Genomic DNA, 27,767 nt, shown 5'->3' with positions numbered 1-27,767 from the left:
ATTCCCCCACCTCACCATCCCGGCTGCAGGGTGATAGTGCATGCTGGGAGTTGGAGTTCGGCATTCATCCGGAAACTCTCAACAGGTGAGCGACATTGCTCAGTGGGAGGAGGGAAGTGGCCTCCAAACCATTTAAAGGAGCAGGACTATTGGACAATATTTGAAAGGCTCCACACAGTGAAGGGCACTGATGAAGGCACGGACATCGCCGAAATATATTTGCCGCCACTGTTTTCCTGTGCATCTGGGCAATAAAAGCTTCACCAAAGGATCCCCCTCTGGCCTCTGTTTTCCTTTTCGGAGTGAAATTTGTGGCATATATATATATATATATATATATATATATATATATATATATATATATATTACCTACTGGCGGTCGCCAGTAGGTATATATAGTTAGGATTTTTTCTCTATGGGATTTTTGAAAATTCTATGTCTAATAACTTTGGAGATTGTGGACGGAATTGGCTGAAATTTTCAGGAAAATGGCACATTTTGTTTCTAAGCAGCCCTTGAAAATTTGGGGGGGGGGTTCGTCAAGGGGGGGCCGAGAAAAAAGGGGGGTCCCAAAACGTGTTTTTAACATTGAGTTTTCCATAGGGCGGTTGGCCTCACTTTTAGCCCGAACGGCTGAATGGATTTGCACGAAACTTGGCAAAATTGTAGGGACTGGTAGCCCGATGTGCCTTTTGTAGGTCTCAATATATGTGCTACAGTGGATTTTGAGAAATTAACGTTTAAAAAAAGATATATATCTGTAACAGCGGACCGGGCAGCGCTCCAGGACGCGTACTTTTCGCGCAACGGAGCTTTGTGAAGCGAAGCTGATTGGTTCTCCGGCGTCTGTCAACATTCCAAACAGTCCGTAGCGGCCGCCATCTTGTCTCTCGGTAGGATCGAGAGACAAGAGGAGGCCAAAGCGAAGGGGCAAATGACCATAAGGGGGAATAGTAGATCCTCGCTGACCCCCTAGGTTTGATGTGGAGGTTTTAAAAGGGCCCCGCGGGGCAAAAAAAAATAATAATAATAATAATCGAACGGCTGAATGGATTTGCACGAAACTTGGTAAAATATTAGGGACTGGTAGCCCGATGTGCCTTTGCTAGGTCTCAATATATGTGCTCTAGTGGATTTTGAGAAATTAACGTTCAAAAAAAGATATATATCTGTAACAGCGCTCCGCTTCGCGTAACGGAGGTTTGCGAAGCTGATTGGTCATTCTGTCACTGGGCTATAGTTGGGCTACATCTGGCTGATATTTGGGCTACATTTGTTTTTTTTGTCTCTGGCGGCCATCTTTGGGCTACATTGGGCTACATTGGGCTTCATTGGGCTTCATTGGGCTACATTGGGCTACATTTGGGCTCCAACATATATATAGGCCAATGTAGCCCAATATATATTTTTCAAAGTTAATTTTCGTAAAAACCACTGGAGCATATATCTTGAGACATAGCAAAGGCACATCGGGCTACCAGTCCCTACAATTTTGCCAAGTTTCGTGGAAATCCATTCAGCCGTTCGAGCTAAAAGTGAGTCCAACCGCCCTATGGAAATGAAGGAAATGAATGGGTAATTTGTAATTAGCAAATAGCTAATCGCAAACTAGGAATGGTAAAGAATCGCTATTTATTCCTTAAAGTTCGCTATTTAGGAAATGCAAAAAACTTTGATGATACATATGGCGGTTCATCTCGAACAAGATAAGAAGCATAGGGATAGATTTATGATGACTGGCGCATCACCAGGGATGTGTTAGTCATTCTGTGCCGCTGTTCCGTCACCTATGGTGTGCTGCATTTACAATGCGGCGCATCATGGGGCAAAAACAGCACAGATGCGTGATGTAACTGTGCCGTAAAGGTGGCGCATTGCTGGAGTTGTATCGCAAGTGTGATGAAGCTCCAGGAAGGGTTGGGGGTGCCCCTGTCGCAGGGTTTCTGTTCTCACACAGAACTGTGGACAGAGGATTGGAACCTCGGCGAATTAGGGTGCCCCAAAACTCACCTTAGTACTCAAAAACCCCTTAGCAAGCTAGGTACAGTGTCACATTGGATATAACAAACTCTCAATGTTTAGACAATCCAGAATATGAACTTATAGTACCTCAGGATACGTGGAACTCATGAACAGTCGGTCGTTATATATTTCTTAGAAACCAGAACATGGAGTTAAGAAGAACACATGTGTATTTGAAATGTTTATTTACTAATGCCGTCTTCTCAGGCGTAGTATCTTAGATAATACAAGTACACATATTATCAGTAGCAAAATTACCAGCATAGTTACTAGTACATAAAAAGCGAATGGTGACAGTATGTTAACATGCTGTAAATGAATAAGAGTTATCAACACTTATAAGCAGCCACGGGCCGTGGAGGGAGTTACGGTGGGGCAGGGAGGCGGGGAGGGGGAGGGGCAGGGTGGAGAGGGCTCCACCCTGCCCCTCCCCCTCCCCGCCTCCCTGCCCCATCGTAACTCCCTCCACGGCCCGCGGCTGCTTATATCTCACCCTCCCTAATACACATATTATATTATTTGCTAAGAAGGTCTCTTTGTGTTGGTTTAGGGCGTGCCCATACTTTAGTGTCTTAGATTTGAAGGAATCACATCAGCATACACCAGCTCTCTCTTCATGTGAACCGCATCAAGTGTTGTGTATGTGTGTTCGGCAAAGCAATATAAAACCCGCCTCATGCCCAGAATTGGCAGAAGCTGCACTTATGTTATGAGTATGAAGTCGTGGAGATCAGACCTCATAACAATTCTGTATCGTGTTGTTCTTGAAACTTCAGCACTCGCTGTACAGATATAGTTTAACAAGTAAAGCAGATAGTAGAGCAATAACATATTATTCTCATGTAAATCACGATGAACTATTAGGTTGAAAGCTAAAGCAACAAGTAAGTGTCGTGTGCAGAAGTTGCAAAAAAGGAAAAATGGCGTTTAAACCGGTAATGAGCCCATGCTAACTTAACACGGTGTAAAGATATCCAGGACCTAGATGACACCTCCCCATGATCCGGAAACAAACTGAATAAGATAATAGAAGTGCCATCTCATGAGAGCAGATTGCAACTTTATATGTGGACGGTCCGCAAGGTAAAATATTAAAAACTAGGAAAATTTAATGCTAAAGAAAAATAAAACAGCCAAGTACTTTATCGAGTCTTAAGCCAATAGGCAAGCTAAATAATAAAAACTTGACAAATAAGTCAATGAATTGTCAATGAAATGCTAGTACTCAGCATATCAAAAAAGAAAAAGGTCTATGACATAACTGTGTATGCAAAATAAGCTGCAACAGCCTCCAATAGGAAGTCACCGTCTTCATCCGAAAAGAGTTCAGCCATCCAATTTAAAAGCGGAAAAGAACATACGTGCTCTCCCAGCACCGGATCCTCTATCACCATCAGAGGACAGCTCGGTGGGTTTTCAAGAAAGCTCTGTTCCAAGAAAGACTGTGTTGCCGCCAGTAAATTCCAGGGACCAATTAGTCCATGCATCAATGCCACAGCCATAATCCTTTCGCCAGGACAAACCAACTCGTGAGTAATGATAGGAGTCATCAGCTGATTAAAGTCGACGTCAGGAGAAACCGGTCCGCAGAGACACAAATCAATGGCCCAATCGAAATCACAGGTCAGGCAGTGAAATACAGGCTGGACACAGGTGAAGTAGGAGAATTGAAAAGATAATCCATATGCCGTGCTTAATATCGCCAACGGCATTGTGCCATAATATTCTAGCATGCGATTGCGGAACAGTGTCAGCAGCTGCAGGGCGGGAGGTTGCATAGGAGGGACATCCATATTTAAAAATGTAAAAAAGCACAAGAGCGTCCGCTGGTAATGCAAGTAAAAATGGCAATCCACGAAGCAGAGTGGAAAAAATAGAATGAAAGAAAGCAGGGATGACTCCAAAGATTTTCTCAAATGAAGTCACGAGACCACTGGTAACAACTTTAAAAAGTGCGCCAGGGCCTTTGTGGAGGATGCGTTAAAGATAGTCCGAACCATCTTGCTGAAATGGAAAGGCAAATCTGAATTGAAAAGGGTCTGCACCTCTGTACGGGTGTTCGCTATGTGAAGCACGAAAGTTTCACGGGCCGAACTCAAGGCCACCTCTCTCTGAGACAAAAGAGCTCTTATTCTTGCCATGCCGTTGAAATCTGCTCCCAAGGTTGGTATTTGTGGCGAGATTGAAAACTCCCTATGTTCATGTGTGGGAGGAAATAGAACATTTCTGCAGCAAATAACCCGTTCACTTACTGTTACGATAAAAGGAATACTTTTAATTAACCCAGAACAATCTTCATTATTGAGCATCAAATAACTACCATTTTCCAACAACTTGAACGTGGGGATGATAGCAGGAACTGGCGTGCCTTGCAACACGCAAGCCATATTTGGTCGTTGTTTGTTGCATGAACCGTGTAACTGTATGTGCCTACACATTAGTGAATGATCTGGCGTCTCAGTGCATTCCTCTCCATTCAGATAAACTTCTTGATCATCTTTGAAACATCTGTATGTGTATGGAAGCGACCAGACCTCATGAAGAAAAGCACTACCTAAAGGTTCATAACGACCTATTGGTATATATTTCATACAATTTGAAAACTTATATAAAGCAAAAGGCAGCGTTATTAAACCGTGGATAAGGCACGTTGCCAAAAAACCCGCAATCCTCTGCTGATGATGTCACTGAGCATGTCATGAATGATGTAATATGTGACATCATCAGCAGTGGATTACGGGTAATAGTATCTCTAGTTTACTCCCCTATAGCTGTCTTTCTTTTAACATAAGTGTCTGTTTCCTTCCCTTATACTTACTGTTTTTGGTTCGCTTCCGGTTCGCGTACCGGCGAGCGAACTGGGAAGCGAACTAAGAGAAATAGAGGTTGGCACAGTTCCAAATATTGTACCAATTTTTTAATAACGGGGAGGTAGTTCTGAAAAGAACTTTTTTTTAAATTGTTTTTGTTGTTTTATATTTTTTTTATTATTTTTCGGAACATTTTTTTACTTTTTTTGAATTTTTCTGAACAGTTTTATATTTTTGGGGGTTTTTCTTGGAGGGGGCAATGAAAACAATTCATTGTAAAGGGCTCAACAGGAGCAACAAAACAAAAAAAAAGTATTTATTATTTTGGGCGTTTCGTACAAACTTGCATATGATAGTCAATAGCTCTGTTGATCAGAGTGATGCTTCTTTCTCCGTAGCAAATGAATCCATCGCAATATACGCAGATGTGTTTTACTTCACCAAATCTCATTTGTATATTTGGCACCATCTCCCTGCCCTCTGGTCCCGTTACTTCCGGTACAACAGATCTTCTGGCCATAATAGGGAGATTATCTAGGTCGTTCCGAAACTGTGCAGCACTGTAGTTGTTAGGATGCCACCTAGTCATATGGCGATGCATTGTGTAGTTTCCGAAACTGTATTTTTTCTCGGTTCCTCTGGACAGTCTATCTTGACATATAAGGCTAGTTACGTATCTTGCATTTACTTTTTTCTGACCTTTGGGAATTTAAAAAAATTGCCAAATGAAGTTTTCTTTCCGGTGAGACGTCCTGGGCTCCTCAGGCAATAACTGCCTCTCTTCGTGCTCGTCGTTCTGTTCCTCTTCTTCCTCTTCTTGTTGAATTATAACTTGAGCAGGTGGTCCACTCTTCCTTGGATGTGGTGGAGGTGGTGGGGAAGCACCAGCTGAAGCTACTAAAGAAGCCATTGCTCAGTGATCACAAAGGGTCTTTCTCTCACAATGATGAAAGTCAGAGTGAGGAAAGAAGGAGGGATTTTCATCATTTGGGAAAAACAAGAGTTCTCAACCAATGAAAAGTGTTCATTTTAGATTATATGACCTAGTCTTACATCATTAGGAAACCAAAAGTGAAATGAACCAATGAAAAGTGTTATTACCAAGTCACATGACCTGCTGTGTTTACGTTAAGCGCTTTGCAGGGCCTCCCGGTTTGCTTCCAGAAACCTGCGCTTTGCGACTCGCTTCGCGTACCAGTTCGCTAACGTAGCACGTCATATGACGTATCACGCGACAACGTGAAACGTCATGCGGACGGGAGGCGTCACGATGTTGTTTTCTAACGCGGCAGTTGCGGTAAAGAAACGTTTACCGGCTCGCGGTCTATTTCGCGGCATCAAGGTCAGCTAACGGGAAGCTTCCTGATTCGCGAAGCGGGAACGAAGAAAAAAAAATATTTAAAAAAAAAATTATTCATAAACATATAAAATATATTTTTGGATTTAAAGAAGAATACATTTTACAGCTACAGATATTAGCTGTTAAAAAACCAATGAAATTCACTGAAAAAACCATAGGTTATAGACCATATATAGTTAGGAATTAGCATTTACAAAACCTTGAAAATTCACTGAAAAAACCATAGGTTATAGACCATATATAGTTAGGAATTAGCATTTACAAAACCTTATTTTACTCACACAAAACCATTGAAATTCCATATATAGTTAGTTGCACTAACTATATATCGCGCACCCGCAATCCACTGCTGATGATGTCACATATTACATCATTCATGACATGGTCAGTGACATCACTGATGACATCACTGATGACATCTCAAATGACATCACTGATGACATCACTGATGACATCTGATTTGACATCAATGACCACATCACTGATGATATCATTCATGTGACAATACAATGCATCTCCTCACATTTTAATATAACCTCTGTTTCACCCAGTGTTAAATACAGAGTATAATTTTTGAAACCATTGACACACCAATACTAGTTACTACATACGCACTCACTGATTCCTATGTCTACACACACATTCACTCATTCACCCATACAATCATTCATACATACAATCACTCATCTTTACAACACTATCATATGCACTCATACACCTATACAGACACTCACAGTCTGCCACTCATCCATGGAGTTACTCACACACGTAGTCAGTCCTGTTAAAGAATCAATGACACTTCCATTTTCTTGTCTATACAGTTAAACATAGAGCACCTTACATTTTCAAACATATACTAACACATACTTACCTTCTTATAAAATCATTGATACAAGTACACATTGATCTGCACAGAGTCACACACCTCCCAGCCAGCCAGCCACACACACACTCAGTCTCCCATACAAATACTTGGACAATCAATCAGTAACCCATATAGTTAATCATATAGCTACTGATCAACACATGCAGCAGTTTACAGAACAACAGACATAATGATGCTCAAATTAAGATAGTTTAGTCACTAACCCATGCACTCAGTGAGACACATTTAATCACTCACTCATACATTCAGTCATGCACCTACTAAATCCTTTGTCCAGACACTTATACTTCCACTCATTCTTCAATATGTAAGACACATTTTAACTTTACAGAAACACACAGTCACTGGATGATGTCATCAGTGATGTCATTTGAGATGTCATCAGTGATGTCATCAGTGATGTCATTTGAGATGTTATCAGTGATGTCATTTGAGATGTCGTCAGTGATGTCATCAGTGATGTCATTTGAGATGTCATCAGTGATGTCATCAGTGATGTCACTGACCATGTCATGAATGATGTAATATGTGACATCATCAGCAGTGGATTGCGGGTGCGCGATATATAGTTAGTGCAACTAACTATATATGGAATTTCAATGGTTTTGTGTGAGTAAAATAAGGTTTTGTAAATGCTAATTCCTAACTATATATGGTCTATAACCTATGGTTTTTTCAGTGAATATATATATATATATATATATATATATATATATATATATATTTTTTTATTTTTTTTATTTTTTTTTTATTTCTATAGCGCATGGCTGCCCGGGAGCGTCCCAGCGCTGAGATTGCATTAACCAGTGGGGAAGGAAGCAGGGGGGGAGAGGGGGGTTATTTCGGGAAAAGGTGGGTCTTGAGTAGCTTCCGGAATTTCATGTGGTTAGGTTCGGCGCGTAGTTGGATTGGCAGAGCGTTCCACAGAGTAGCAGCTGTGACTGATATATATATATATATATATATATATACATATCAGCACCAGTCTTCTTGAATTCGCAAAGTCGGGGAACACCACGAGACTCCAAGGGTAACTGCAAAAAATCCTTTAGTCCGGCATTTATACAGACGTGTTTCGTTCCTTACAAACTTTATCTAATGCTGCCGAGGTTTAACACAAGTGGTTTGCCCGGCCTCATTTTAAGTCAGATGTCCTGCTACGATGGACAGGACACTCCAGGTGATCATAGCACTGTAACAGCGAAAACCCGACATCGATTCTCGGAGAGCAGACACCTAAAAGCCAGTGCAGTCCCTAGTGGGCGGTGTCTGCCCTTGTCACAACAGTGCTCACCGAGTTCTTGTAAGAGGGCAGTGTTGCAGTTTGACGTGTCCCTCACTCGGCTGCGAGAGCTCCCAACTTGCTCCCAAGTGTGTTGCCTAGGTAAGCAGCACTCCTCCCACGTAGTATCGCGGTGCACCAATCGTGACAGGCAAAGTTGCTGGAAAGATGCGTGTCCTGCTTGTACCAATATATATATATATATATATATATCCACACGCTGGTTCACAGGCTCCCGACTCTTAAGCGCTCATCACGGGTGCTGACACCTACGGCGGAACCATGCCGTTTTATAACATCACACTCTCCCTCCAGCAAGAGGGATAAATGGGCGCACTCCCTTAGATTTGCCACAATTTTCTTTTATTCACAGTTTAGGCACTGGAAAGCATAAGATCAACGCGTTTCGATGCCGCAGGCATCTTGGTCACGATCAACTTCCTGCTATTTTCCAAACCTATTTAAGGCAGTCACATGATTGTTACATCATTTCCTCTGTATAATCGCTCGGCATTGTGGTTATAGTAGTTTTACAATTTTTATGTTTTTTTCTTTTATGTAAAATTAAAGTCTCTTTGACAGTTTTAATCATCAGGAGAATAATGACATCTTATTTTCCTAAGAAAGTTCCTACCACTTGAGGCTTTTTCATCCCTTATATTATCATCCCTCCAGTGGGAATCAAAGTCTTTTTGCCTTTTGATAGTTTTGTTCATGTTTTCAGTTCAATCCCTCAGGTGGGAGTCATTTCTTTTTTGCGTTTTGTGATTTGTTTTCTATTTGTTTTCTCCCCTCTAGTGAGGTGTTGTTTTATCTCCATCTTCATTTTCTCCAAATTCCAGATCTTACTCATCTTGTCATTTGTCAATTGACTTTACTGCTTCTGTTCAGCCGAGATGAATGTACAACTCCTCCGATTGGTTAAGGCCCCACGGGTTTAGGGTTCTGAAATTTATTATGTGGCGTGATTCCTTTTGTCTTAGAGTTTTCTCTCTGTCACCGCCACGGATGTGTTTTGGTATTGTTTCTATGCCAAAGAATTTGAGTTTCAGCCAGTCTCCATTGTGCGCCTGTTCCATATGTTTGGCCACTGCGTTTGTTCGATCTTTGTGCGTGGTTGCTCTTGCATGTTCCATGATGCGTTTTTTCAACTCACCCTTCGTGCTTCCCACATATAGTAAGGGGCATGGGCACTCAATTCCATAGATTGTGAATTCAGTTTTACACGTGATCAGTTGACGTATTTGCCACGTCTTGTTGTTTGGCATCCTCACCTCTTTTGTTTGTTTGGCGATTTGGCACATTTTACACCCATAACATTTGATAAAACCAGTTGTTTTTAGCCAGTCTTTTTTCTTGTCCTTTTGTGTTTTGCAATGGCTATGGATCAATTGATCTTTCAAATTGGGGGCTCTCCGGAAGGTTACCGTTGGGTGATTTCCAACTATTTTGCCCACCGTTTCGTCCAAATGCAAAATTTTCCAGTTTTTTCTTAAAATGTCTAAGAACAATTTGCTTCCTTCTGCGAAATCCGTAATCAATCTGATTGGTTCTTTTTCATCTTTCTTCATGGTATGTTGTTTCAGGCAATCTTCTCTTGTTTTTGCATTTGCTCTCTGCCAGCATTGTTCTACATTTCCTTGATTGTATTTCCGATTTTTAAATCTCTTTTTGGTTTCCCCACTGTGTCTTTGCCATTCTGATTCCTCGCTACATATGCGTCTTATTCGGAGGAACTCTCCATAGGGGATACTAGAGATTAACGAATTTTGATGAAAACTCGTTGCTTCTAATGTAGCATTGGTTGCAGTAGACTTTCTGTGCAGGGTTGATTGTATCTCATTGTTCTTGATATAGATATGAGTGTCTAGGAAGGTTATTTCCTGGTTGCTGATTTCATATGTCAGGTTTATCCCTGCCATGCTTCCATTAATGGCTGTGTGATATTCTTTAAATTCATCTTGGGATCCATCCCAAATAATCAGGAGATCATCGATAAATCTGATCCAGCACATGATTTTGCTGGTCATATTATCATATTCTGGTGCCCATGCAACTTCTTTCTCCCAATAGCCCATGGCTAAGCAAGCGTAATTTGGACTAAAAGAAAAGCCCATAGCAGTCCCGTTGTTTTGTCGGTAGAGTTCTTCACCGAATAGAAAAATGTTTTGGGATAAACATAATAAAATCATTTCATGGAGCATTTGATTATGATTCCGATATTTGATGTTTCTCTCCTGTAGAAAGTGATCACACACCTTTATCCCCATCTCGTTCTCAATATTTGTATATAGGGATATGACATCCATAGTTATGAGTTGGTAGGAGTCTTGCCACGGGATGTTTTGTAGTTTCCATCATTAGTGTCCTGAATATAGGAACTTAGTTGTAACACATACGGCTTCAGAAAAAAGTCAATATAGTTTGAGACTGGTTCAAGTAGGGAGCCCTTCGCTGATAATATGGGCCTCCCAGGAGGGTTCTTTTTGTCCTTATGCACTTTTGGCAAAAAGTAAATAGTGGCTGTAATGGGGTGTTTCACTGTCAGGTATTTCAATTCATCATCATCTATCAAGTTTTTCTCTTTCCATTGTTGTAAGTTATTATCCAACTTTTCTTTTACTTCCTTTGTTGGATTACCTTTAAGTTTCTCGTAGTGTTTTGTATCTCTTAATTGACGATGTGCTTCAGTGATGTAGGCACTCTTTTCCCACACCACTATGTTTCCCCCTTTATCAGCCATTTTGATTTCGATTTGATCGTCCATGGTTAAGTTTTTCAGTGCTAGTCGTTCTTCTGATGTTAAATTGTCCTTATAGTTAATTCCTTTGATTTTTTGCAGATCTTGTATTACAGCTTCCTGGAACATATCCACTTTGTTGCCAGGGGTTAATTGTGGATAGAATTTTGAATTTGGCTTCTTTTGGCTTAGACCTGCTCCTGCCTGAGCAATGGCTTGACTTAGTGTTGATTCTTCCTCATTCATTACATCTAAGTTGATTAGTGTAGTATATGCAGGGGCATCCCTTGTTCTTAAACCCTCGGGGAGTTCTTCACTCATCTGAGTTTTTTTGGGCTTCATCTTATTCTCTTCAAAGAATTTTGCAAGTTTGATTTTTCGTATGTATAGATAGAAGTCAATTCGCACCTGAGCCATATTCATTTTCTTTTTAGGGCAGAAATTTATGCCCCTTTTGAGTAGAGAAGTTTCCGTTTCTGTTATAATTCTCTTTGACAGATTTATGATTTGTAATTCGTTATTTAGGTCCCCTTCTTCTGGCGCATGCTCCGTGTTTCTGTTCCCACTTTTGGGGCTGCTTCGTTTGTTCCTTTTCCCCCTTCTTGTCTTTTTTTGGGGAATGTCCATTGTCGTCCCCGTCCTTTTCCTCTTTGTTGATTTTGAGCGCCTCGCTGCTGTTCCCACTGTCGCTGTTGCAGCACGAGGCGCATATCCTCTAAAAAAGGCTTGTTTTCGTTATTAATTGATGTTCCTGGTTCTTCACCACCTAGTTCCACTGATGCTACCGAAGACGATAGGGAAGAGGCACTTGCGGACATATATCCTGTTTGATTTTTGGAAGATAATTGTTTATAATAATCATACTTCCTGGAGAAGGTAAAGATTCGACCTTCCTCATAATCCACCGTGTCACGGATAAATTTGTTGTGCTTCCTTTCTCTCACTGTATCCTCATGCTTTTCAATTTGGCTTTCTAGATCCTCCTTAAATTTGACCATGTCATTGTTTAATTTCAATTGCGCGACTTCTTTTTCTATTTCATTTAGTTCAACTTGGATCTTTTCTAAACCAATTTCAATGTGTTTCACTAGTATGCCTACCAGTCCCAGTGAAGATTGTATAATGAATTCACCCCATTCTTCTAATAATTCATTTGACGTGTCCTGGTGGCTTGGCATTAGTAATATCCTTATATATATTCACTGAAAAAAACATAGGTTTCACATTTGTTATAGTTAGGAATTAGCATTTAAAAAACCTTTGAAATTCACAGAAAAAAACATAGGTTTCACACCAGTTATAGTTAGCTAAACATTTTTCTCATACAAAACCATTGAAATTCCCACGTTATAGTTAGTTGGACTCACTATAACTCGCGCGCCCCGAAATCCTCTGCTGATGATGTCACATATTACATCATTCATGACATGGTCAGTGACATCACTGATGACATCTCAAATGACATCACTGATGACATCACTGATGAAATCTCAAATGACATCACTGATGACATCATCCAGTGAATGTGTGTTCCTGTAAAGTTAAAATGTGTTTAACATATTGAAGAATGAGTGTATGTATGAGTGTCTGGGTAATCGATTTAGTAGGTGCGTGACTGACTGTATGAGTGGGAGATTAAATGTGTCTTACTGAATGCATGGGTTAGTGACTAAACTGTGTGCATCATTATGTCTGTTGTTGTGTAAGCTGCTGCATGTATTGATTAGTAGCTATATGACTGACTATATGGGTAATTAATTGGTAACCCAAGTATTTGTATATGAGAGTGAGTGTTTGTGGAGGTGACTGGGAGGTGTGTGAGTCTGTGCATAGATGTGTGAGCAGTTGATTCACTTGGTGTATGGGTTCAAGACTGTATGTGGAAACAGCTCTATAGGCGGTTTACTGTGTGCATGGGTGTGTTGGTGAGTGAATGGATATCTCAGTGCTACATGTCCAAGTAAGTACATATGTAAAACACAGTGCATGTGAGAGTTGGCTTATAAAATTAACTATATATGACAACCTGTGATTGCATTAGTGACTGTGTACTTGTATCAGTGATTGTAAAAGAGAGTCTCGCGGACTCAGGCGGCTGTGGGATACTTGCTAGGGGCTTCGTGTGGACACCGGCAGGGCTGCGAGGGTAGAGCGGGTGGACTCAAACTCCCAGGAGTCCCCGCGCGCCCGTTGTCAGCTGGGCTCCTCTCCCTGCCGGACACGCCCCCAACTTAACAACACTTAAGCGCCTCCAGCCCGCACAGGAGTGGAAAACCTCACCGGGAATCCTTGCCACGTCACGGACCTTCGCATCACCTGAATCCAGCCTGCTGAGCCGTTGCTGCTCGCCGGACCCGCTGCGCGGGTCCCGCTTCGCGGACTCAGGCGGCTGTGGGATACTTGCTAGGGGCTTCGTGTGGACACCGGCAGGGCTGCGAGGGTAGAGCGGGTGGACTCAAACTCCCAGGAGTCCCCGCGCGCCCGTTGTCAGCTGGGCTCCTCTCCCTGCCGGACACGCCCCCTAGGTCACCCTTGTGCTTCTTTAAGAGGAGTAGTCTTTCCCGCTGCGCGGGAGCGCGCGGGAGTGCGCCGGGAGAAGCCCGGGACAAGGGCGGGACCGTCTGTGGCCGTCCGGGGCCGGACGAGGTTGGGTTGGGCCAAGAGCCCTGGTTCATTTTATTTTTATATTTAGATACTTTTGACAAACTGTACCCAGAGGCTCTAACACCTGCACATAAATATGGCCCTGAGATCTGGTAAACAACGACTAGTGCATATTCAAACTTCACAGGGTGTTGTTTCAGGCCCCCTAGATGCTTTTATTACCAGAGCCACAGGAATACTAGAAAAAGAAATTGAACAGGTTGAGCATAGATTGTCCCTGGACCTAGTTACTGGGAAACGCTCCTCACTAGGTGCTCTGGCCTGTGCTAAAAGCCCACTAACCAATGCAGCGTTTAACTGCATTTCTACATCAAACGCTGACATAATAGTCCATGAGGATGGGGTCGAAGCAATAACACCTAGGTCACAAGAAAATACGGATCTGAACCCTGACTATAGTTTGACTAGTACAGATGGGGATAGCCTACTTATTGAGAATGATAAGTGTACTTCGCCAGGAAACCCGCAAGTACATGTCCTTACCCTACCCAGTACCCCCGTCCCGCTACCAGTAATTCCCAATCAGGCATCACGAAAAAGAAAACATGTTTCAAGTCCACAGGGAGTCATGATACAGAAACAACTTAAATTAGATCACGCAAATAGCTCCTCCCACTTCCAGTCTACTCAAGGACCCCCAATAGTGTACTGCCCATCACTGGCCCACTCTGGGTCTTCAAACACCTGTCCAACCTGTTTTAGCAGTGATGATGCCCTGTTGGCAAAAATGGAAGCAATGGTTAAATCTTTACTGCTTCCGGTTATAGAGAATACTAGGATAATGTCCGCTAAAATAGATGTCTTAGAAGCAGCTATTAATATTAATATGGACCTCCTACAAAATCTAATACCTACTGGTATAAAGTTGAGGGGCCCAAATCCAACTGGGGGAACAACTGTAAATACGGGGATAACCAAAACCAATCCGGCGGTGACACCAACTATTAATATAAATAAGAAACAACAAACGGGGGTAAAAATACCACCTGCTAGTAGAGTCCCGGTCAAAGAAACACCGAAGGCCAAACATCCATTGGCAGCCAACAATGCTCAGGGGAAAAAAGATCGAGAGAATGGTGTATCAAATCAGCAAAAAAACACCCCGGTATACACTCCTGCATTGGGAAGGGATAATAAAACCCCATATACAGACAGGAATAAGAGGACTAATAATAGAACCACACGAAATCCATTGAGAGTTAATCTGCCCCCAGAAGCGTCACAATATACTATTGTACTAACAGGAGTGGCCCCCCTTAGAGAGGGTTTTAAAGAATCTCAAGCGGATTTGCGGAATAAGGTCACATTCTGGCTGAATAAACATCGCCCACTTCCCCCGTCATCCCCTACCGAAATCCTCTATGTTAGGAGAGTAGAATGGGTAGGAAAGGGCGAAAAAGATTTGGAAGGGGACTGTATTTTAGTTTCATTCAGAGATCACTGGGTAGTAGACAGAATCCAGAGGAAAGCCAGATTCGCCCGTCTGGGTGATGTTCAGACCTTACACCTTGGCTACTTCTACCCCCATATACACCAAACTAACTATATGGGCCACAACCCATGGAAAGTTAAAGGGGTAAGACCCCGAGAGCCTGCAATACACTACCCCCAATATTATCCTCCCCTTCACAACCAATTTGAGGCACTGTCAGACCTAGAATGGGTGGACTGACTATGTGCAACGACCCAGTTACCTAACTTAGTATCAGTGGAAGTTGAAGGAGTGTACACCCCTCCCACCCGCATCCAAAAACTAGCAAAGGAGCAACTGTTCACGCTCCATAATGCCAGGATGCAGAGGGAGCCTGTGGGGACTAATATTATCACTTCTAATATAGAAGAAATTGGACCAATAGATACTTACCTACTGAGCCCCCATTCCCCTATCCCTGTCAGTAACAATCATGCAGAGATAGACTCACTAAGCTCATATATGGTGTCTTGGAATGTTGCTGGAGCCAAGTCACGCTTGGAATTGGAGGATTGGTTGGGGTTTATAGGCAATTACGAGGTCGTATTGCTGCAGGAAACGTGGGCTACAGCTCCGTTTTATATGGCTGGATACATAAACTTTTCTAAACCTGCAATAAAAGGTACAAAGGGGCGGGCGTCTGGGGGATTAACCACATGGGTAAAACAGGCCTGGTGTTTTTCAGCTGCCGAATTGTATATAGATAATCCTGACATACTGGCTATTAGGTTGAGCAAAGCAGGGGGGCAGGACATGCTTATTATTAACATATATTCCAGAGGCCTCCCTGGCGGCCGATGCCCCAAGTTGATTGGTGCTTTAGACACGCTATTAACGGGCTGGAATAAAGCCTCACTAATCATTCTAGCAGGGGATATCAATTGTACGATTGAGCCATTGTATCTGCCGGAGGATAACTGGGGGTTTGAAGAAGATGCCACATGGAAGATCCCCGAACTTTCCAATAAAATTCCAGTTAAAGCAACGGAGGCTGCTCTGAACTGGACAGCTTTTTGTCTTACTTGGGGACTAAGGGCAGTGAATGGACGCACCAAATCGGACACTGAAGCTAAACCCACTTTTGACAATGGTGTGAGGAAAAGTCGGATTGATTACATCTTTATAAAAATGGAATATTGGAGTGTAATTGATGACATGGAAATCATAATACGTCCAGAAAGTGACCATAACCCCCTGTCCCTGAAATTTAAAATGTTTGATCAGATAAGATTAGGGGAACCTGATCCAAGGGGGCTCGGGGTTGTAACCTTAGCAAATGATCGGAGGAGAGTGAAGTGGTCACTAATTTCAAATGATGTAACAATACAGGCCGACATTGAAAATGTGGTGACAAACGCCTTAAACAATATGAGGACCGTTGCAGTTGAGCGGGGTCAGGGCGAACTACATAAGATGATGGGCTTACATGACAAATGTTTTTCTGAACTTAAAAATTATTTTATCAAAGCCATGTAAGTCAAACATTGGGCACTCGAATCCCTTAAGAGCAAAATGGTACAATAGAGAATGTAGAGAGGCCCATAGTTATCTCATTGAGCAAGTTAAATCTAGAGATTCTGGTGCAGTTAAAGAGGCCAGGAAAAGGTATAAAAAGGTGCAATGGGTGGCTAAAAAGGAATGGGAAGATGAGTTTTGGGCGGATCTTCTAGACGCCAGTAAATCAAACGACCAGACCAAATTCTGGGATATAGTCAAAAGTGGAAAGGATGGTGAGTTTCGTACTCCGTCTAACCATGTATGCCCGGAAGACTGGATTAAATATTACTCTACCCAATTTTGCCCAGTAGCCGTAGACTCCTTATCCAGACCAACTATGTTGATGGTAACAATTCCCAGCACTACGACCCTGTCTTTTACTGAAGCAGAAGTGGAGTATGCATTAGGGTTAACAAAGAGGGGGAAGGCACCTGGTTTGGACCAAATTCCGGCAGACCTATTCAAAGCAAATATAGGCCTTTGGGTACCTTACTTAACTAGTATAGCCAATACCATAGCAGGAGGTGCCCGCATCCCCAAGACCTGGAAAGGGGCGGAGATCCTCCCCATACACAAAAAGGGCGATAGATCAAACCCTGGGAACTACCGCCCGATCAGCTTAATTGACTGCTTTCAAAAAGTGTTTGCTCGAATGATTTTGGTGAGGGTTCTTGGGTGGATGGAGCTTGAAGGAATACTGTCCCCATTACAGGCGGGCTTCAGATCTGGTACAAGTACCATTGACCAGGTCTTGAGGTTTTGTATGATTTTTTGGAAGACTGTCACACTTGGCGGTGGTACCATCTTTGCTGCTTTTATAGATCTGAAATCGGCTTTTGATTTGGTGCCGAGGGAAAAATTATGGCGGGTATTAAGGGACCTAGGAATGCCGGGGGAATTAGTGGAAATTATTATTAGACTACACGAAGATAATTTCGCTAGGGTCAGATGGGGGGCACAAGGGCAAGTTACGGACCCATTCCGAGTGTCACGAGGAGTCCGTCAGGGGTGCGTTCTCGCACCCACCCTATTCTTACTCTTCATAGATCAGGTAGTGAAATTCTTCGGGTCTATCAACACGGATGCACCGTCCCTGGCGGGGACTAAATTCCCAATGTTGATCTTTGCGGACGACACCCTCCTCTTATCAAGGACGAGGGGGGGTCTGCAGAGGGCTCTAAATCACTTTGAGGAATTCTGCCACCAAAATGACCTCCAGATAAATGTGGGGAAAACTAAATTTATGGTTTTCTCCAGGAAAAAACCAATACGTAGTAGTGTTCAACTTAACGGGGTTAACCTGGATCAAGTTGACACGATGACGTATCTGGGGGTCACTCTGGATTACCGTTTGTCTTGGAAACCACAAATAGAGACCCAGCAGTTAAAATTGGCCCAATTGACTGGCTGTCTCCTGCGAGAGCAAAAGAAATCTATCACCAAAAGGGTTGCCCCTGCATTACAAATTTATGATGTCAAAATTAATGCTGCAACACTCTATGGGGCTGAGCTATGGGGTTTTATGGATCTCTCAAGCTTGTATAAAATCCAGTGTAGGTTTCTTCGCAACCTAGTGGGGCTTCCCCAATCAACTCCATTAACCCCTCTTTGCCACGACATGGGTTGCCTTCCAATAACAGACATGGCAAGGTATAGAGTAGTGTCTACCTGGAGGCGTTTGTGGACTACGGAGGAGTTGGCACTCTTTGCAAAGGAGCTAACCGAGGTGAAGGCAATTGGGCGCTCAGAGCGAATCCCCTGGCTTCACTCGGTGAAAAAGAGCCTTTGTGATATGGGTCTTAGCCATCTGTGGGTTTCGCCAAGCACTAACAATTTCCCCCCGAAAAAGGAATTTAAGAGTTTATTTTGGGCCTCAACTCGTCATTCGTTGGCACATGCATCAAGTTTCGATGATTTAACGGGGCGTTTTTTAAGATTCAAATTGGATCCGGCTCGTGAGATATACTGGGATCTTATCTCCAGGCCATTGGACAGAAAACTGTTCCACCAATTTCGGGTGGGCTCTTTACCCCTTAATTCCTTTACCTCATCCTGGTGCAACAATACTACCAATCTTTGTAGTTACTGCCCCGGGTGTAAGGAAACAGAGGGCCATTTTTTGTTCGCCTGCCCCCAATATAGAGAACCCCGTTTAAAATGGCTAAAACCCATTTTTAAACGCATGAAATGTAAAAAATCCTCGGATGCAATATGGGCCTTAAAAACAAATACAACTGATTTCACTGTGACATGTTTGGCCAAATATTTAGGCTGGGCATGGGCAATTAGAGCAAGAAGGAATTCAACCGCCACATGATTAAATAAAGTGTGTAAATTGCATAGTACTTTTTAGCAAATGTCAAATATATTTTTAAGAATTGTTAAATTTAATTTCTAAGAATTGTTAAATTTGATGTCTTGTTCACTTCTAATAATGGTTTAATAACTTTTTAACTGTGGATTCTAAATAGAGTCTAGACCGTTGATTATATATAGACGTAACTATTTTATAACATTTTTTGTATTATGTAGGGATAATGAAATTGTTTTAAATGATTGTTAAAATTGTCTTTTATGATTTTATCATCGAAATAAAGACATTAAAACCTGAAACCTGAGTAAGTATGTGTTAGTCTATGTTTAAATAAGTAAGGTTTTGTTTGTTTAACTGTATAAATGAGGAAATGGGAGTGTGATTGATTCTTTACATGACTGACTATGTGTGTGAGTAACTCCATGTATGAGTGGCAGTGTGTGAGTCTCTGTATAGGTGTATGAGTGCATATGATAGTGTTGTATTGATGAGTGACTGAATATTTGAGTGATGGTATGGGTGAATTATGGGTGAATAAGTGGATGTGTGTGTAGACCTAAAAATCAGTGAGTGCGTATGTGGTAACTGGTATTGCTGTGTCATTGGTTTCAGGAATGGTAGTTTGTATTTAACACTGGGTGTGTCAAAGGTTAGATTAGAGTGTGAGGAGGTGTATTGTATTATCACATGGATGATGTCATCAGCGATGTCATCAGTGTTGTCATTTGAGATGTCATCAGCGATGTCATCAGTGTTGTCATTTGAGATGTCATCAGTGATGTCATCAGTGATGTCATTTGAGATGTCATCAGTGATGTCATCAGTGATGTCACTGACCATGTCATGAATGATGTAATATGTGACATCATCAGCAGTGGATTGCGGGCGCGCGAGTTATAGTGAGTCCAACTAACTATAACGTGGGAATTTCAATGGTTTTGTATGAGTAAAATGTTTAGCTAACTATAACTGGTGTGAAACCTATGGTTTTTTCTGTGAATTTCAAAGGTTTTTTAAATGCTAATTCCTAACTATAACAAATGTGAAACCTATGGTTTTTATAGTGAATTTCAAAGGTTTTTTAAATGCTAATTCCTAACTATAACGATTGTGAAACCTCTGGTTTTTTCAGTGAATTTCAAAGGTTTTTTAAAAGCTAATTCCTTTGTATATCGAGTTTTTAGCCTACGATTTTTAGTGTTTTTTTATTAGCTGTTTTTTATAACTATTAATTATTATTATTATTTTTTTTAATTATTTATTCAATGAATTTGTCATGTTTTTTTAAATCATTTTTTCCTGGGGCGCTCAGGGTGTGCGCCACGGTAAGCCTACCCGTATCATTTTGTCTTGGAGCGCTCAGGGTGCGCGCACCAGTAAGCTCACCCGATAGCGCAGCGAGAGCGCTATTTCTGCATTCGTAAAAAAAAAATATGTATGAAAACTAAATAATAATGCAAGACATTCAGTACCATACTTATAAAAGTAGTATTTTTGATTTTCCGAATGAAAATGATTTTGCATTTCCGTAAAGCTAGCAAAACGTCATTTAGGCACGCCGCGTAAGCGCCCACGGTAGCGCCTACGTTCGTGCTGCGTAAGCGCCCCCGGAAGCACTCCGGTGCGCGCAGCGTAAGCGCGTCAAGTCATGTGACCTTAAAAAAACTCTTTTCATTGGTTGTGAACAGTTTTTTTTACAAATAATGAAAACCCCACCCATTTCCTTCACTTCTTCTTTCACTTTTGTGACAGCAAGACCTGTTCTTTTTTGCTCTACCTTTTTGGGAATATAATGGCTGCTAGACCCACCAGTAGCAGTGAGGACTCGGATAAGTTCATTCAGGAAGGGGCTCCTCAGCCCAGGGTAAAGGAGCACTTCATATGGAAGTTTTTTACTATACCAGCAGGTAAAAAAATGCGAATGCTCCAAAGGTGGTGTGCAGAATTTGCCAAACTGTCCTTTCACGGGGTGACCCTACAAGGAAGCACAGTTTTGGCAATTCGACCATGATTCGGCACGTTCAGAGGAGGCACCCCCAGAACTATGCCCGGGAGAGTGTCAGGGCTCTGGCACGAAATCCCCCAAGGGATGGTGCTTTAACTTCGACTGGAGGACCAACTGCATCATCAGTGAGAGGGAGACCTGAACAGCTGATTCCTAATATTCAGCCTATTTTGATGGCATCAGTATAAAATATAAAGACTGTGATGAACTACTTTGTTACGGTGAACAAAGTATTATGAACATTGTCCGAACAAGGGAAAACCACCGCTGCCGTCCCCAGCCCTAATTTTTACTCTTTTTTTTGCTCCTGTTGAGCAGTTTGACATTCCCTGTTTTTGTTTTTGTTCACAAAGAAAACCTAAAAAGAAGAAAAAAACAGTTCTTTTTAGAACTACCTCCAATAAGAGCTGTATTCTTAACAAATACAAAAGGAGTGAGTGAAGTGGAGTGCAGTGAGAAAGGAAAGGAAAATGAGTGAAAAGGGACGAGAGGGGAAGGGAAGTGAAGTAGGGGGATTGAAAGAAGGTGAGTGTGGGAGTATGGCTGAGTTATAGGGTGTGAGCGTGACAGAAGAGAAGTGAGAGACTAAGGGGATGGAGAGAATGAGGCTAATAGAGAGAGAATGAGGGAAGGGGAGTGTAGAACTAAGAGGACAGAGGGAGTAAGACAAGGACTTAGTAAAGTGGAGTAAGGAGAGTAAGGGAAGGGAAAAGAGTGAAGGTGTGAAAGAAGGGAAGAGAGAGGATGGAAAGTAAAGGAGAAAGTCTGAAAGAAGGTGAGTGTGGAAGTATGGCTGAGTTATAGGCAGTGAGCGTGATAGAAGAGGAGTGAGAGAATAAGAGGACGGAGAGAATGAGACTAACAGAGAGAGAATAAAGGAAGGGGAGTGTAGAACTAAGAGGACAGAGGGAGTAAGAGAAGGAGTTAGTGAAGTGGAGTAAGGAAAGTAAGGGAAGGGAAAAGAGTGAAGGAGCGAAAGAAGGGAAGGAACAGGAAGGAAAGTAAAGGAGAAGGTCTGAAAGAAGGTGAGTGTGGGAGTATGGCTGAGCTACAGGGAGTGAGCATGACAGAAGAGGAGTGAGAGACTAAGAGGATGGAGAGAATGAGACTAACAGAGAGAGAATGAGGAAAGGGGAGTCTAGAACTAAGAGGACAGAGGGAGTAAGAGAAGGAGTTAGTGAAGTGGAGTAAGGAGAGTAAGGGAAGGAAAAAGAGTAAAGGGGCAAAACAAGGGAAGAGAGAGAAAGAAAAGTAAAGGAGAAGGTCTGAAAGAAGGTGACTGTGGGAGTATGGCTGAGTTACAGGGAGTGAGCGTAACAGAAGAGGAGTGAGAGACTAAGGGGATGGAGAAAATGAGACTAACAGAGAGAGAATGAGGGAAAGGGAGTATAGAACTAAGAGGCAGAGGGAGTAAGAGAAAGAGTTAGTGTAGTGGAGTAAGGACAGTAAGAGAAGGGAAAAGAGTGAAGGAGTGAAAGAAGGGAAGAGAGAGAAAGGAAAGTGAAGGAGAAGGTCTGAAAGAAGTTGAGTGTGGGAGTATGTCTGAGTTATACGGAGTGAGTGTGACAGAAGAGGAGTGAGAGACTAAGGGGACGGAAAGAATGAGGCTAACAGAGAGAGAATGAAGGAAGGGGAGTGTAGAACTAAGAGGACAGAGGGAGTAAGAGAAGGAGTTAGTGAAGTGGAGTAAGGAAAGTAAGGGAAGGGAATAGAGTGAAGGAGCGAGGAAAGGAAGAGAGAGGAAGGAAAGTAAAGGAGAAGGTCTGAAAGAAGGTGAGTGTGAGAGAAGAGTGAAGAAAAGGGGAGTAAACATGGGGATTCAGAATAAGTGGGGCAAGCGCAATAAGGGAACAGGGGTGTGGCAGCATTAGAAAAGAGTAGTGTGGTTAAGGAAAAGAGTATAGAGAAAGTTAATTTTGTACATCTGACTTACCTTATAAGTAATGTAAACTTAATTACATATTTTCAGTAAATTTAAGATCTGTGAAAGAGAAAAAAAAGTTTGAATATTTATAATATATATCTTACAATACAAGAGACAAAGTAGGAGATTAAAAGTCATAAAAGAGTAGTAAGAGGTAAAGTAGGAGTGAAGGACTCAGAAAGGAAAACAAAGGAATGGTGAAGGTCAGAGAGAGTGAAAAAGAAATAGAGGGAGAGCAAATTACTAAAAGGATAATGACATGGATACATTCAGTGACAGAGAAGAAGAGCAGGAGAGAGAAATGAAGTGAAAGTGAGTAAGATAGTAAAGGAATGTGCATTAGGAAAACTAAAGAAAGAAAGGGGAGTAAAGAAAGGGGAGTGAGTGACACAGAAGCAGGAAAGAATAATGGTGGATTAATGACAATGAGGCATGGAAGGTGAGTGAGGGTGAATGTAGGGTCGTAAGGGAGTGAAGGTAACAGAGAGGGAGTGAGGGAAGACACGTGAGAATATAAGAGAACAGAGGGAGTAAAAGAAAGAGTGAGTAAAGGGCAGTAAGGTGATTAAGGGAAGGAGAATTACTGAGACAGCAAAGGAAGGGAAGAAAGGGAAGAAAAGGACTGGGAAAAGGTGAGTGCGTGAGGATAGAAAGAGGAAGGGGAGTTAAGGAAGATGAATGAGAATAACTGAAGGGGTAAACATCCTTTACAACGCAACTTTTACCACGCAGTGCCTTTACGACGCAACTTTTACAACGCAAACCATTACAACGCATTGCGCTGGGGGGCGCTCTAGGATAGGGAATGTGTTTAATGTACTATCCAACACCTTCCCTACTATCCACGGGGACTGGAGTTGGAATAGTAAATTAAACAATTCACTATCCAGCGCCTAAAAGCACTATGCGTTGTAATGGTATGCGTTGTAAAAACAGCGTTGTAAAAGCATGCGATGTAAAAGCATGCGTTGTAATGTCATACATCCAACTGAAGGTACTGGAGTAAGGGAACAAGGGTGAGGGAGGGTCAGTGAAGGGCAGTGAGATTGAGGAAAAAGGAAAGATAGAGAGAGGATAAAAGCAAGTGAGCATGCGACAAAGGAAATGAAGGAAGTGAAGGAGTGAGAACATAGAGGTAGTGAAGGAAAGAGTGACAGAAAGGGACTGAGTGAGAGAGCAAAGAAAGGTAAGTAAGGAAGAGTGGATGAGTTTTAGGGAGTAAACATGATGGAAGATGAGTGAGAGAGTGAGAGGATCGAGAGAGTGAGGCTAAGAGAGACGAAGTGAGGAAAGGAGAGTGAGGATGTGAGAAGACAGAGGAAGTGAGAAAAGGAGTGAGTGAAGTGGAGTAAGGTGTGTGAGAAAAGGGAAATTATTAAGGGAACAAAGAAAAGAAAGAAGGGTAAGGTAAGTGAATTAGAGTGACTGACAGCTGGAGAGTGGTGGATGGGAGAGAGGGAAAGGTTTGTGAAGGAGTGGAGAATGAGGATAAGTGAGTAAAGTGGAATAAGAGAAGGGAGGTGAATGAGAGTGAGAAAAGGCCAGTGAGGGTGAGTTAAAAGGAGTGATAGAGAGTGGAAATAGATGAGTGAGCATAAGAGAAGGGGAAAATAATATATATTAGATAATACAAAATAATTTGTACAACATGTTATATGGTTTATTTTTGCTGTTCTCAGAATATATTGAATTTCACTTTAAACAGTGACTTCAATACTAATCATCATATAACAGTGGCCAAAAAAAACCACAATCAAAATGATTGTGTTTAAAAAACCCATAGTACGTTTGAATAAATAATATAACATTTTGAAAAAACATATCTTAACTCACTTTTGATCCATGTACTTTTCCACGAGGCCAAATAGTATATGGAAAGTCTTTTTCTTTGGAAATTAGTCAAGAGTCTTCTTAATCTTTCATTTACCCAAGTTTCTGAAAGAAAAGCTCCAACATCTTTTACATTATAAAACAATAGTTTTATTTCCACCTCTAGCTTACTTTTTACTAATATTTTCTATAATACTCACAGCACATACTATGTGAAATACATATACTACCTCTATCAGAACTACATTTTTTTAATTATCTTCATCACTGTCACTTGGAAAGTAATTTTGAACAGCAAACTAAATTTTAATAACTGCTGTAATCTTCATAGGCCAATTACCCTTCCCTAAAATTTCGGTTGTAAGAACACTAGGTAAGAATTTTGTAAGTCAGAAGGCAAACGGTGTTTGAAAGTCAATTGAGTATCATTACAGTGATTCCATCCTTTATGACACTTTAAATAAGCTGTGTAATGTCCTGATGTTGTTGAAGGACCATCATGGTAAATAATTGCTGCAGTTGTAAAGGTTCTTCTTGAAATTGATCATTGAGAAGCCACAACATTTTTTATTAAAGTTGTCAATTTAGTTCCATCAGGTCTACATCGTTGGAACATTAAAATTACATACTGTCCATATCTTTGTATGAATAATGTTGATAGCATTGCAGATTTACATTGAGTACAGACCATGCTTTGATTTGCTTGTCTAACTAGATTATTAAATGACACTGATTTGCAGTCTGGTAAAGTCAAATATATAAATCTTTCAGTGTCTATTGTAGTACTACTTGAAAAGGAGCAATTGTCGCAGTCATGCTGCCATTTATAAGAAAGGCCAAAAAGATTTTCTACATCTACACCTTCATCTTGAAAAACAACCAGCATATACATTAGAAATTCCTGACAATCTTGCTGAATATTCTGTGAAAATTGTTTTTGACCAGAACATATGTCTAAAACATTTCGAATTTCAGAAACACTTTGTATTTTTGTTCTATCACTGCTACATTTGTCAAACACAGAATTTAATAAACAACAAAATGTTTGATCACGATTTTCAGCAATCTGTTCTTGTACAGTTTGGAGAAAAAAAACAACGTTAACCACTACATTAGCATAGCAGTTGACACCAGAATTGTTTTCAAACTGAAATCCAACAACATCTTTACCTGAATCCTTTTCCTTTCTGCTTACAATTACTGGTTCATCTACTTTTTTTCTTTTTGCTACAACTTCACTACAATTTTTATCATTTCTTCTTTTTCGGCCTACCACACGCTTTTCAAATAGAGGATATTGAGGTAAATTTGGAGCATACTCTCTTCTTAACCTATTATATTCTTTTACACAATTTAGATCTGCATTTATCTTTGTCTCATCAAAATCAATCAAGTACAATCCAGATAAAGTTCTGACTCGAGATAAAGCAAAATATGCCATACCCTCCTTGAACACAGAACTTCCAATATTCACCAAAGCAGTATCCACACTTAAACCTTGAGATTTATGAATAGTCACTGCATATGCCACAGAAACAGGAAACTGTTTTCGGCGGACATATAAATCTTTCACAAGCAAAAATCGAGCAGAACAACAACTGATTTGTTGTACTTCTTCAATACCATCAAATTTAATTTTTATAAATTCAATTCCATTTCTATTTCGGTAATTCACAAAATCAACAACATGACCCATTGCTCCATTTACTAAACCTCTTTCCACATGTAAATTACGTCGTAAAATTCTACGACAATTTAAAGATGCATACAGAGTCTTTTCTAATCTAGCAGTTTTAGATATTGTCTTCTCTAAAGTATCCAATTTTGATTTCAACTTTTCAGACAAAACAATAGTTGCTCCTTCATGTTCTATTTTATCAATAGCTTCCAGTTTCACAATCTCTTGGTTTTCCAACTTTAACATTTTGTTGTTGAAGATTTAACATTCTTTTAGAGTTGGCATCAAGCATATAACAGATTTGTGTTCAGGAATTTTCATAAAAATATTCTCCGGGAGAATGTTTTCTTTTGGAAACAAATTTGAAATTAATCGTCCATGTAAAGCTTCTTTGCCATGCTCAGTTAGTTTTCCAATTCTTACATCTTGTAGAATATTTTTATAATCTTCATCCTTTGCCTGTCGCATATTTTGATACAGTTCTGCATATTTGAAATTTAACCATATGTTAACATTTCCAATGCTTCCTAGGCACTTCCTGGTATCTTCATGCGTAAGCATTTTAAACACTGGCTGTCCTTTCACTGGAGTTAGTTGCAATAGATCTCCAAAAACGATGATATGTTTGCCTCCAAATAACACATCATACTTTGTTTTAAGAATTTCTTGCATTCTTAAATGCACAAAAGCAAGCATTACATTTGATACCATGCTTACTTCATCAATGATAAGAAGTTTCATTTTCTTTAGGACTCTTGAAACTTCACAACAAGCTTCTCCAGATAGCTTGTGGTATTGTAATTTGTTATCATGCTCCACTGGCAGCATCAATAAGCGATGTAAAGTAATCCCTTTAATGTTGTGTGCTGCCAACCCAGTTGGAGCAGTAACAACACAAGAGAGTGATGACTCCGTTGTTTTCTGCAAATATGTTGCAATCACTTTAATCAGGAGACTTTTTCCAGTTCCTGCTTCTCCACTCACATACAGTCGGACAGGTATAAATGATGTACATGAGCACTCTTTTTTGTCATGAGATAAACCATGTTCAATGTGCTCTGTGACTTCGTCATATATTTGTCTCTGCTCAACGTTTAGTTCTTTTTCCAAATCTTCTAAGTGAACTCCATCCTCCTGAGCTTGTTCCATGGCTCTTTCAACTTCATCCATGGCAGTGGCAGCTTCATTTTGTATAATTGGTCCTCCTAGTGGATCCTGACTCAATGAAGCAGAACTCTGACTATCTTGAGAACTGTCTCTAGCAATCTCTGCTGCAATTGAAGC

The sequence above is a fragment of the Lissotriton helveticus genome, chromosome 9 (genome assembly GCF_964261635.1).
Source record: "Lissotriton helveticus chromosome 9, aLisHel1.1, whole genome shotgun sequence".
In the NCBI taxonomy this organism is placed as follows: Eukaryota; Metazoa; Chordata; class Amphibia; order Caudata; family Salamandridae; genus Lissotriton; species Lissotriton helveticus.
Note: the sequence above shows the minus strand (reverse complement) of the source record.